Source organism: Rousettus aegyptiacus, unplaced genomic scaffold (genome assembly GCF_014176215.1).
Source record: "Rousettus aegyptiacus isolate mRouAeg1 unplaced genomic scaffold, mRouAeg1.p scaffold_m13_p_8, whole genome shotgun sequence".
NCBI classification, from domain to species: Eukaryota; Metazoa; Chordata; class Mammalia; order Chiroptera; family Pteropodidae; genus Rousettus; species Rousettus aegyptiacus.
The window spans coordinates 28,498,608-28,511,662 of record NW_023416311.1 but is presented as its reverse complement, the minus strand read 5'-3'; the positions used below and the strand labels follow the sequence as shown (position 1 = coordinate 28,511,662).

The following is a 13,055-nucleotide window of genomic DNA, read 5'->3' as shown; positions in this document are numbered from 1 at the left end:
CCAGGCCCTCAGACTGTTCTCTGTCATCAATTGAACAGGTGAAAGGAGAGCATGAGAGGAAAATCACCTGGACCAGGACTTTAGCAGGCCCTGGTACCTGGCTCCTCATGGAGAAGTAGGGAGGGGTGGGTGGTTAAGGCCAGAGATCCAGGGCCAACAGCAATGCCTGAAGACATGCCAAGTGGAAGGCCAAGAGTGCCACCCCCAGGCCTCTCATGCTGGCTGGGATATGGGTTGCTTTGATTATAAGCAAGAGAAACCTATTCTAAGTGCCTCAAGTATAGGGGCTCATGGCAGGCTCCAGGGATCTCAGGGGACCCCAAAGATAGGGATGAGCATAGGGGCAAGTCTCAAGGGAAGAGTGCCAGCTCTGATTCAGCCCTGGGGCCTTGGCAGCAGGTGGTTTGGGGGGACGTTTCTGATTAACCACAGTTCTGCTGTGCATTCGTCCTCTCTCTCACTGCAATCCGGCGTTCTGTCTCCAGCCTCGGAGCTTCTGCTTGCTCACGGCTTCTGCATCTTCCTATGGCTTGCCATGACCTCTCGCTTGCTCTCCATTATCAACAGGTGGATTTGACGTCCTCCAATATTCAGAGTGATTGTCAAGTATCTTCATTGTCTCCCCTCCAGCTTTCAGGCTCCCTGGGACTTTCCCCAAAGTAAGGAGGTTTCCTCCTTCTTGGCAGATGAGCACAGGCCCAGATCTTGTCCCACCCAGGCTGATACAGATACCCTATAAGGAAAGTGGGCTCCAGGGACCTAAGGCCAGAAGCTCCAGAGAGCAGAAAGTGTGAACTTTGCTGCCTGTTGGTGTCAGAAGCTGCCATCCCAGGAAGGGAAGGGGTGCTTAAGGCCCCAAGCTGGGCTCTTGTTGGACCACAGCACAGTTTTTGCTTCGTTTCACATTAGATCCACATTCTTTTAACTCTTTGTTTTTTGTTTTGTTTGGGGTAGATTTTCATTTGTTTAATGAGTACTTATGCATTGATATGCACAGAAACCTTAACAAAAGGAATGTAAAAAAGAAGGCTTCATAATAAAATAAAGTAAAATCAGAAACTGGATGGACTCACTTGCTACTCCTTCCTGACACACATCTTGGCAATGAGTCTTTGGCTAAAAAATAGGTCACTTTTCCCAGCGTCATTTACTCTGGATGACTAAGGTTTTTGTGGTGTCATCCAATCCTCACAACATCCTTGGGAGGTGGGCATGCTTCGCTTCAGTTCACAAATAAGGAAACTGAGTAGAGCCACATTCTTGAACATGAACCTCCTACCCTCGCCCTTCCTACCCTCCACCCTCCAGCTATTCGAGGACCTTGACGATGTCCCTCTAGATTCTCAGGACGTAACAGGAGCAAATCATTGTCCATATTTGCACCTCGCTGCCCATTTCCCCCCCATGTCCCAACCACCCTGGCCGGCCCAGCTGATAACAGATTGGACATGAAAGGGCCTTGGCCTTAGTTTTTATTCTGCAACATGGTTATAAAGAAAATTTTTTTAAAAGACAAAACCGAAAGGTGTACCTTAATTAGGGAATACTTGCAGTGAGGCCAAACCGAGGCCTGCTGGGTACCAGACCTCCACTTTGTGAGAACAAATGCTTTTAAGGTGGCACCGTTACCATGGTGATCACCAACTCTCAGCTTACTGAGGTAGCATTGCAAATCTGTAGGAAAAGAATAGATTATTCAATAAATGATGCCGGGACATTTGCTTAGCTATTTGAAAGAAATAAAATTAGTTCTTTTCTTCACACCAGACTCCAATATAACTAACTTCTAAACGATTTAAAGAATTAAATGTAAAAAGGGAAATTATTTAAAAATGAGAAGAAACTGTAGACAAATATTTGATATTGGAGTAAGTATAGCCTTTCTAAGCATAAAAGCAGTAGGAAAAAATAACAAAGAATAAGATAGAATTTAACACATAAAGATTTAAAAATCTTTATATTTTAAAGAACCATTAATTAAATTTATTGGGGGACTATAAACAAGACTAAAATAGTAGCAACAAATATGACAAAGGGTTAACACCCGTAACATATAAAAAGCAATTACAAATCAATAGACATGAACATTCCAAAAGAAAAACTGTTAACAAAAAACATACAAAAGAAGAAATAAAAATATGCAATAAACATTTTAAAATATTCAGCTTCACAGATAATCAAAGAAATGCCCATTAAAACACAAATTAGATTTCCCCCCAGAAAATGATCAGAGATTGTTTAAAGTTATATTACCCAATCTTGTTGAGTGGAGTGAAATTGAGCATTCTTACCAGTGCAGGTAAAATAGGCTATGAACCAGTATAAAATTTCTCAAAAAAAAAAATGGCTTTATGGCACAAGAGCTTATACAATGTTCATACCATTACCTTCACGCTCTCACTCTTAAGACAACCTAAGGAGATGGCCAGAATGAAGCTAAAATGTGAATTCAATAATATTCATTATTAATATTTAACATAAATTCATAATTTACTCAACTACTAAGGCATGGTTAAATAAATTTTGGTACATAAATATGATGAAATATTATGCAACCATTAAAATAATATTTTCAACAATATTTAATGACATGGAAATATGTCTGTGATATAATGTTAAGTGTAAAATAATATATCAATTGGGGTTCTTAGCTGCGGGCTGTTGAAACCCACTCTGACTGGCTAGGTGAAGCAGAAAGGGAATTTAATGTGAGAATGTTGGAGGGCTCAGAATCAGTGGGAACAAGGAGGCTGAGAAAACAGTCAGTAAGACAACCACAAACACAGCCCAAATCAGGAATCTGCTGGTGAGGAAACTGTTCGAGTGCTGCTCTGCATGGAATTTGGCTTCCTGTGGCCACCACGGCTGTCCGGCTGTCCGTGGAGGTCTGATTGGTCAAGTGGAAGGGAGGCACTGCTTCCCTCAGAATCATGGAGAAGGGAATTCAGCACAGTAAGAAGGGAGTTCAGTGAATCAAGTGCCGTTCGCACAAAGCAAGCTGAGTCAGGTCAAATAGAGACAATCCTTGAGAATGGAGCTTTTTCAGAAGCTGTCAGACAGATCGAATAGTGACAATTCTCTGAGGGTGGGGCTTTTGGGGAAACTCCAAACATGTTATTTCCTTTCTATTGGCTGCTGGGCTGCTGGCTCTCAGAGTCACTGGACTATCACATGGAGCTGTGGAGAGGGGCATGGGAAGAAGGCAAGTTAAAACTTCACAAAGCTTACTGTTCTCACTGTGTTTTGGCCGTGTTTTTGGAAAAAAAAAAATCAACTCTTCAGATTGTTGCAAACCTGTAGTTAACTTCTAGAGTCATGAAAAAGTTGATTTTGACAGTTTTTGCCAGCATTATTTTTGCATTTATGAAGGAGCATATTTTTGGAAGTCCTTACTCTGTCATTCCAGAAGTGCTTCCTCCTACCTGTTTGTATACAAAAAAACTTGACTGGAACACAGCTCTGCCCATTCATTTAAATATTGTAATACTGCTTTCATACTATAATTGAAGAGCTGAGTAGTTGTAACAGAAACCATACGGCCTACAAAACCTAAAATATGTATTATCTGACCTTTACAAAAAAAGTTTTCCAACCCCTACAGTAAAACAAGAAAATGAAATAAAGATTAGAAAGGAGGAAGTAGATTGCCATTATTCCCAGATGAACTCATTTCGCATTTAGAAAATTTCTAAATCTGTGAACAACTTATTAGAATTAAGAAGTGAGTTTAGCAAGTTCAGTGTACGATGCTCCATCACAGGACTTCTGGGTCCAGCGAAGCATAGTTCACCTTCGCCTTCTCACTGATTACAGCTAAAAAGCTTGGACAGAATACATAAAGCAACTGTGAGGGCTCTGAAAAGTAAATCATAGGAAGTAGGTCAGAGAGGGAAATCAAAACTCAAGGAATAATTGAAATAGCTGTGAATTCCCTGATTTGTTGGTTTGTTGATTTTTCTCCACATTTCCAGGTTAAACTCTAGCAGAGACTACATATTGGAGCTCTGAAATGGATGAAAACAGAATAAGCTCTAAGAAAACCCTATCTTTCTGGCGAGAGAACCGGGACTAGAGTATCTTGCAGAACAGAGAACATGAGTGGACATTCCAATTTTTTCCTTTCACTCTTAACTGTCCTTTTCTTGAGACAAGCCCCAGTCAGGAATCTGCAGTACCGGGGTGGCAGCAGTCCTACACACACCTGAAACTCTGAGAGAAAAAATTTCCCTGGTCACCTGGGCAAGTGACCTCTGTAATTTGAAGAGGGTGGGGTATCCCTATAATTTTCTCTCTTTTCTCTTCCCACTCTCCCTAAGGCGAACCTGGTTGTAGCAAGTGCATGATAGCATGGAGAGACTAAAACCCTGGCTTTCTAGTGAGAGCTCCAGGAAAAGGGGCCTTGGAGAATAGCAGTGTAGGGAGAAGATTTGCAGAGGAGGGAGTGAGGAAAAAGGACCTTCTAAATGTGTGGAAAAATCCCAAGGCTTGAGTTGTGCCTGTGTGGGACTGACCTGAAACAGCATAGCAAAGGTGCTGAGACTGAGGTCAGAAAACTCTCTATATGGAGCCAGATAGTAAATATTTTAGGCTTTGCGGGTAACGTATGTTCTCTGTCACATGTACTTTCTTTCCTTCTTGCTTTGTTCCTTCCTTCCTTCCTTCCTTCCTTCCTTCCTTCCTTCCTTCCTTCCTTCCTTTCTTCCTTCCTCCATCCCTCCTTCCTTCCATCCCTCCCTCTCTCTCTCTCTCCCTTTTTTACAACCCATTGAAATATTGAAAAACAGTTTAATCTCACAGGCCTTTACACAACAATTCACAGGTTGGGCCAAAATTTATTGTCCCCTACTGTAGCCCACTATCAAAGTCATAGACCAGCTTCTGGGGAGTGAACACATGAGACGGACCACAATAGCACTGAAAAAATTTTTAAAATATGACTTGCACTGAAATCACAGCTCAAAGGAGAATTGATACTTGGGATCCAAACCCAGCCACAATAATTTCTTTAAAAAAATATTTATCAGAATATTTTAATAGGACCTAGAATTTCCTACCATAGTATGTAACATCCAAAGTTACTCAATAAACAGAAAAACAGGAAAATTTCAATAATTCTTAAGGGAAAAGATAATCAATGGATGCTGTATATCCAGGGTTCCCTAGGGAAACAACACAATAGGATATATAGTATAGATATAGATAAGAGGGGATTTGTTATAGAAATTGGCTCATGCAGCTGTGGAGCCAAGAAGTCCCACAATCTGCCATCTGCAAGCTGGAGAATGAGGAAAGCCAGTGGTATAATTCAGTTTGGGTCTAAAGGCTTGAGAACCAGGAGCTCTGATGTCCAGGGACAGGGAAGATGAATGTCCATTTACTCCAGACATGTGTTTGCTGTCTCTGCCTGCATACCCTCCTAGGCTTATAAAGTGACTGATTTCTTAACCTGTAATCCTGCACAACCATGCCTTGGACTAAGAGGCCTATTTTTATAGCAAAAGAAAGACAATGGATGCATAACAATGGGATCCATGTTCCTACCAATTACCACAATACCTGAAAGCAGCCAGCCTGGTTGACCATTAGAATTATCTAGTTAAGGCTCAGCTAAAGAGTTAGTTTGAGGAAAATGCCTTGCATGATTGGGAACTTGTACTAAAATGTACTTTGGCTTTGTTTTAATCAGGTATGGTGAGGCCAATGGATCAAGAGAAGCCTCTTATGAAAGAAGTTTTTTACTCATAGTTCCTTAGAAACACGAGCTATGGCACACCACGCAGGACTGCCTGGGGAAGCACATGGGTCATTCAGGAGGCAGAAAGAGCAAGTGGAATGCATGGACAAAAGACTTTAGTGCAGATTTCAAGAGAAGGAATAAGTGAAGCAGGAGGCATGGGCTGACTAGCTTAGAGATCGTCTAGCTTGAATAGTTTTAATAAGGTCTAGGGTGTAGGGATTGCCCCTACTTGCCTGATGCCTGGCCCTGGGATGATTTGGGCACAGAAATATTATCTCCTAGAGTGTAAATGCCAGATATAGGAGGTGGTTCAGAATATAGGCTCTGGATTTGTTGGTTTGCATATCAAAGGCATGCACGAAGGCAAACTATTTACTATCTACAGGGATTAACTTTCCATGTTTTCACTCACAACCTGTCTGTGTCTTCAGATCTAAAGTGAGTCTCTTGTAGACAGTATATAGTTGGATTATGTATTTTGATGCATTCTGCCAATCTCTGTCATTTGGTTCGAGAGTTTAACCCATTTACATTTAAAGTAATTACTGGTAAGGAAAGACTTACTTCTGTTATTTTGCTATTTGTTTTCTATATACCTTATAGCTTTCTTGTCCCTCATTTCCCACTTTACTTGTTTGTGTTCACTTGATTTTTTGTAGTAAAATAATTAAATCCCTTTCTCATTTCTTTTTGCTTTTATTCTATACCTATTTTCTTTGTGTTTACCACGGGGATTGCATTTAATGACCTAAAGTTATAGCACTCTAATTTGAATTGTACCAGCTTAACTTCAACAACATACAAAAACTTCTTCTTTACAGCTCTGTCCTGACCTTTTCCAGTTGTTGATGTCAGCAAATTACATCTTTATACTTATGTGGTCAAAAACATGGACTTGTGATTCTTTTAAGTGCATTAGTTTTCTGAATTATGTAGAAAACAAGATTTGGAGTACAAACCAAAGTTATAGTAACACTAGCTTTTATACAAATACAATTGTTTGATGCATTAGTCTCTTAAATCATGTAGAAAACAAAGTACAGTTACAAACCATTATTACAAAAATACTAGCTTTGCTAATTTCCCATGTGTTTATCTTTACTGAGATCTTTATTTCTCCATACAGCTTAAAGTTATTGTCTAGTATCTTTCCATTTTCCCTCTCAGGATTCCCTTGAGTATTTATTGAAGGGCAGGTTTGGTGATCACAAACTTCCCTGACTTCTTATCTGGGAGGTTTTAATTTCTTCCTCACTTTTGAAGGACAGCGTTGCTAGACTTAAGATCCTTGGTTGACAGCTTTGTTCTTCTAGTTCCTTGAATATACCAGCCTACTGCCTTCTGGTCTCCAAAATTTCTGATGAGAAATCTGCTGATAGTCTTTTCGAGGATCCCTTGTGTATAGATGCTCTTCTCTCTTGCTGCTTCCTTTCTTTGTCTTTTGAAAGTTTGATTATATTGTGTCTTGGTGTGGGGCTCTTTGAGTTCACCTTATTGGAATTTGTTGAGTTTCTTGAATGTTTATATTCATGTCTTTCATTAAATTTGGAAAGTTTTCAGCCTTTATTCAAGGAGTCTTTCTTCTTCCCCTTTCTCTATCTCTTTCTAAGCCACCACAATGTGTATGTTGGCCTGCTTAATTATATTCCACAAGTTCCATAGACTCTGTTCACTTTTCTTCAATCTTCTTTCTTTCTGTTCCTCAGCCTTAGCATTGTCTTAACTTTAAGTTCATTGGTTCTTTCTGCTATATGTCCAAATCTGTCTTTGAATCCCTCTAGTGAGTTTTTTTAAAAATTTAAGTTATTATACTTTTGTGTCTAGAATTTAATTTTGGTTTGTTTTTAGGTTTTCTATCTCTTTACTGATATTTCCAATTTTTGTTCACATATCATTTTCCTGACTTTCTTCACATCCTCCTTCTTTTGAATGTCTTTATGTCAGTTGTTTTAAAGTCTTTGTCTAATATATCTGCCATCTGGTCTTCTTCAAGGACAGTTTCTATTGATTTATTTTTTTCCTTTGAATGGGCCATACTCTTCTGTTTTTTGTATGCTTTTTTCATTAAAAATTTTCATTCGTTTTCCAATTACAGTTAACATATAACATTATATTTTTATGCTTTTTTTGTAACCTTATTTATTGAAAACTGGGCATCTGAATCCAGTTTGAATCTAATTGAATACCAAATTATGGGGTAATTCTGGAAGTCAGATTCTCCTCTTTTCCAGGGTTTGCTGGTTTTTTAAAAAAATTATTTAATGATTTTTAAAATTGTATCTGGAATGTCTCTGTGCCAAGGATCAGCCTGGGAAGTAAACATAAGGTCTTCTCAGATTCTTATTGCGCCTTTCCCTGGGCATACATGGTCACTTTCTAATTTTCCCTGTATATGTGGTTGTTTTTAATGTCATAGTCTTCAATGTTTGTCCCTGAAAGAAAAAGTGAAAAAGGAAATGGGGGGATGAAATTCCCTGTAAGTCACTTTAGCTGAAAGGGGAGAGGCTGTGACAATGAGGGATGAGTAACAATAATGGCTGCCTGCCTCCTTGTCTAAAACTCTGTGATCAGAAGTCATAATCAAGAATCAGAGCACAGATTTTTAATCAATGGGTCCTGGTGGAGGGTGGCCAGGACAGGTACTGCCAGTATTTAGGGCAGCTGTTATTTACTGATACATATGGAAGAGACAGTTATACCAGTGTGTACCAGCAGAATATCAGCTCTTATGTCAAACTGTGAAAAATTTAAAGTTTAGTAAGGTAACTACAGGTCTGAGACTTAAGCAGGTTAAGTCATTCATAACCAGTTCTTTCATGTATTTATAAAGTTCCAATATAAAAATACTTTTTAGTGGTTATCTGACTGCCTGGGCCTACCTCACAGGTGTCCAGCATATATCAAGCAGGTAAGTGATCATTCTACTAAGTGGAGCTTCTGCTAGAAATTTGCCTTATTTTGTTTGGTTTGATGATCAGATTCCACCAGACATTACAGTATGATGCTTAGAGTAATAATAATAATGATAGCAGAAATATAACATCTATGGGCACTTACTGAATGCCCGGCACTGGGATAAGCACTTTATATGCAGTATCTTGTGTGTTTCCTAATTACTCCCTGGGGTAATTGTTACTTTCATTTTCTTGATGAGGAAACCGAGGCTCAGATAGGTTAAGTAGTTTGCCCAGGGACACTCAGCAGTTAAATGATAGAGCTATTCTTTTCATCCTTCTTCTGAGCTGCTCCTTAAGTGATCCATGTGATCCAGGCCCTAGCTCAGTACCTGGCACAGTGGGGTGGAGGCAGGGTCCTGTAATATGTGATATCTCTGCATGCTGGCTCCAATGCAGGGCCTAGCTCAGAGTGTCTATTGGCTTATGCCTACTTCCTGAATCTGTGCATACACCAATGAGATCAGCTCCTGGTGTCTCTGGATGACTAGGAGAGGCCTTGAATTTCACTCTGGATCAGCTTGATGAACTGCTGTTGATATTCCTCGAACATAATTTTCAGTGAGACGAGATCATTTGAAAAGCCATAAATACACATTCAGATGCATTCGATGGATAATAAGCTTGGCTCTAACGAGTCATTCGAGCCCCCATAAATTTTAGTTTCATTTTCTTCTCTGGTGCCTATAAATTAGGCCCTATTGCCGCCTTTTTTCCCCATCACCCTGGCGGCCCCTACCTGTCATCCTTGGTGCTGCAGGTAGAGGGGTCTGACAGCTGACCCCACAAGCTGCCTTCTCACCCATTCACAGTCCTGGGGGGCCCAGGCTTTTGCCCTGTTTTAACTCTCCTTTGTGCCTTTCTGAACAGCAGTTGCCTCGCATATTGTAGTTTACATGAACCTAATGGAGTTTTAACAACATGCAAGTTTTTAAAATCAGGCTATAACTGCTCCTTGCCTCTCCCATCTCCTGGGCCTGTGTCCTGTGGCTGTTTTCAACACACTGATAATGCAAGGGGTAGGGAATATCTCTCCGGATCTGCAATCAGACACAGCAGGATGAAAAGGTTCTGTAACTAGAAATTGTAGCCAAGTCCCTTCTCTGGGCCTCAGTGTTCTCATCTGCAGGACAGAAATCTGAATCTCAATTTCCTGGGATTGTGTTACTCATGATAATAATACTCAGGTAATCAACACTGGAGAAAGCCTCAAACCTCAGTTGTTTAACCCAACACAAAGGTTTAATTTTTGCCCCTGTAAGGTTTGATGAAGAGAGCCCTCCAACTTTTAGCTTTATCATCTGGAACATGTGTCCCTCCCAGATTGCTGCAAGAAAAGAGAAACAAAGATAGCAGATCAGCTTCTAACTGCTTCAGCCCAGAAGTGATGCAGGTCACTGTCACTCACTCCCATTGCCCAGAACTGGTTATATGGCCCAGATTAACTGCAAAGGATGCTGGGAAATAGAGAGGTACATGGCTAGTTGGTGAGCATTTACATTCTTGCCAGAGTGGTTGTGAATGTTTAAGTACAAGTCACGAGAGAAGGTAAGGATGGACTCTAGTGGAGACTTGAGATGTAGAGATGAATATAGATTGGGATTGGCTGATGGAGCATTTACAGCCAGCCCTCCTTCAAAAATAGCATATGGGTAGAGTGTTCTCCATCATGCCTTCCTTAGGGTCTAGTTATAAAAGGCCCAAAGCCAGGTTTCATTTTCTTTTCTTTTTTTTTCTTAATTAGGCACATAACCCATTTTTATTAAAGAAATATACATACAAGTTAAAAGATCATTTCACTGAGCTCCAACATTCACAGTTGAACAGTTCACACCCAATGTGTATCTTTCCAGGTTTATTTCTGTACACATACATGTGCACAAATATTTTTACAAAAATATGATCATATTATGAATATCATCTATAATGGTATAATGGTGTCAATTTATACCTATATCTTATTTGGTGTGCACATAGGTCTGTACCATTAAAACTGCACAGCCTTCCACTGAATAGATACACAAAAATTTACATAATACCCTGTCACTGGATATTTTATATTTCACAAATATTTAGATATTAAACAATGCTTAAAACAACATCTTCGTACCTCTATCTCTGGTATAATTATTTCTTTAAGATAAAGTCCTAAAAATGAAATTGCAAGGACTAAGAGATTATGAGCATTTTTAAGGCTTTACGAAGTTGTCTTTAAGGTGTATCTGTTATAACTTGCTTCCAAATTCCTTTGTGTAGCCAGTACCCAGTCTACAGCTTTCGGCACAGGTGAAGATGGGCAGGACGCCCCCAATGGATATTCCTGAGCAGTCTGTCTACCTTTAGGTAGTTGAGCAGCTGAGACATGACCTGGAATTCAAACATTATCTTGGCACCACTGGAGCAATCTGGAATATCTTTTTCTTGAGGGATATTTTCACCAAAGATCCAGATGGGGGCAATCTCTCTCCCACATCTGAGAATCTGTTCTGGTTCCAAGGCTATTTTAGTTTTAAACTTGTAGAAAAAATTATCTTCCCTGTATTCTTGTTTTGCCATGGAATCCAATTCTTCCCCAGGTGGTTCCTATACTCCCTATAATATAATCTCTGATTCATCTTTTCCTGCAACTTCAGGTGTAATCACCTCTTCTGTTTCTATTATGATTTCAAATTCTGGAAAAAGGACGTTGTGGTCTGGAGCGGTATTGTCCAAATTATCTGATTGTGTATAAGCCGACTTATGTGTCAATCTCGTCTAGAGTCTGATGTTTCTTACTGTAGTAATGTGCCTTGTGACACCTAGCACATGTTTGGGGGCCACAAATCCTGCAGAGATGAGCGCCAGACTTGAGCGGGAGGCACACGGATCCTCAGAACGCGGCCGACATGAGTAAAAGTCATTTCTCCTGGGTAGCTAATTTTTAAAAATATGTGCAGGCGGCACACAGCACAGCAGCGCCTGGTAGCAGAAGAGGAACAGGCCACGATGGACGGCGTAGGCTCTGTGGTAGCCCTTATGCACAGATCCCATGCTCAAACGTGCTGGTGTGCAGTTTGGGTGTTTTTTGTCGAGTTTTAGATGTTCAGCTTATTGTTGTTTCAAGGGGAGAGATCTGGGACATCTCTCACTCTGTCACATTTCTGACGTCACTCCTGAGCCAGGTTTCTAATAGATGCTTAGGAAGTGAGGTTTATTCAAAGCCTTGCCATTTTCCATTGCACAATGCATGCTCTCTTAGAGTCAGACTTTCTTTCCTTCACATTCCCACCACTTGCCCTTTCCTTGGGTTGGCACCTAGTGGCACCCATGGCCTTTCCCAGCCTCTGACTCCTCTCAGCTTCCATTGTGGCTTCAGTCTCCTATTACTCAGAAGGACAAGGGGAAGGCTCCCACCTACAGCTGGGCCTTGCCTGCAGGAAGCCCTCTGTGATTTCCACACTTCTTATGAGCCTGGGGAGAAGGTGGGTTGCTTTTAGTCCTCTGGACTGTGGCTGGGTAGGGAGGAGACAACTTGGCATATGAGGCTCTCCCCGGTCTCCAGGCCAACTGCCCATTAAACAGCCTCCCAAAGCAGGACCATGTGGTTTCACAGCTTGAGCTTTTCATGCATAGTCTGCCTCCTTTCTTCAAGCATAGAAGCAGGTCATGGTAAGATGGAGAAGCAGGAAGTCCAGGATGGCAAGGCCTTGGGTGGCTGTTGGAAACAGACTGATTTGGTGCCCTCTGCTACCAGGGCAGGAGGTTGGAGCCCTCTGGGACCACCTCTCCCATGACTAAAGACAGCTAGGCTAGACCAAACCAACAGATGCCCCAAGTCCTAATCCTTCCCTGGATACTAATTTCACATGTGGCCTTAAGCCAGCCCTTTCATGCCTGGGCCTCAGCTTGCTCATCTATAAAATGGGAATTGTATTCATCCTACCCATCTTACAAGGTTAGCTACAAAGCACTTGAAAAGGGGTTCAGGGTGGGGCTGGGTGTCAGGGTGGAGGGTGAGTGAGCCAGAACGACCCTCTGCTGGGATATAAAATCCTGCTTGTGACCAGCTCTGGCCTGGGCAGCCACTCTGTCTCCTCTGGAATCTAGGCTGTGCACAGAGGTCAGCACTGGACCATAGGGCTGTTCTGCCTTTCTCCTTCCTCCCACTTCAAGAGTGAAATAGGCTGCTTGTCCCTGGTATAACTCTCTTTTTCCACCTCCCATCCTCAAAAGCACCCCATAAAATACCAAAAATAAACACTGTGTATGGCTTTCATTTGAGGAGGATTTGTCTTTCCCCTTTTATTACTTTTTACCATGACATGCCAGCCTTTCATCTTTGCATGCCTGGGTCAGTGGCCCCAGGAAGCAGGCCAAAGGCAGTG

At 41.2% G+C, this 13,055-nt stretch overlaps 1 pseudogene; it reads right to left on the bottom strand.

Moving 5' to 3' along the window:
* Positions 1–10,902: 10,902 nt before the first annotated feature.
* On the bottom strand, positions 10,903–11,721 carry LOC107511756 (annotated as a pseudogene).
* Between the last annotated feature and the right edge of the window lie 1,334 nt (positions 11,722–13,055).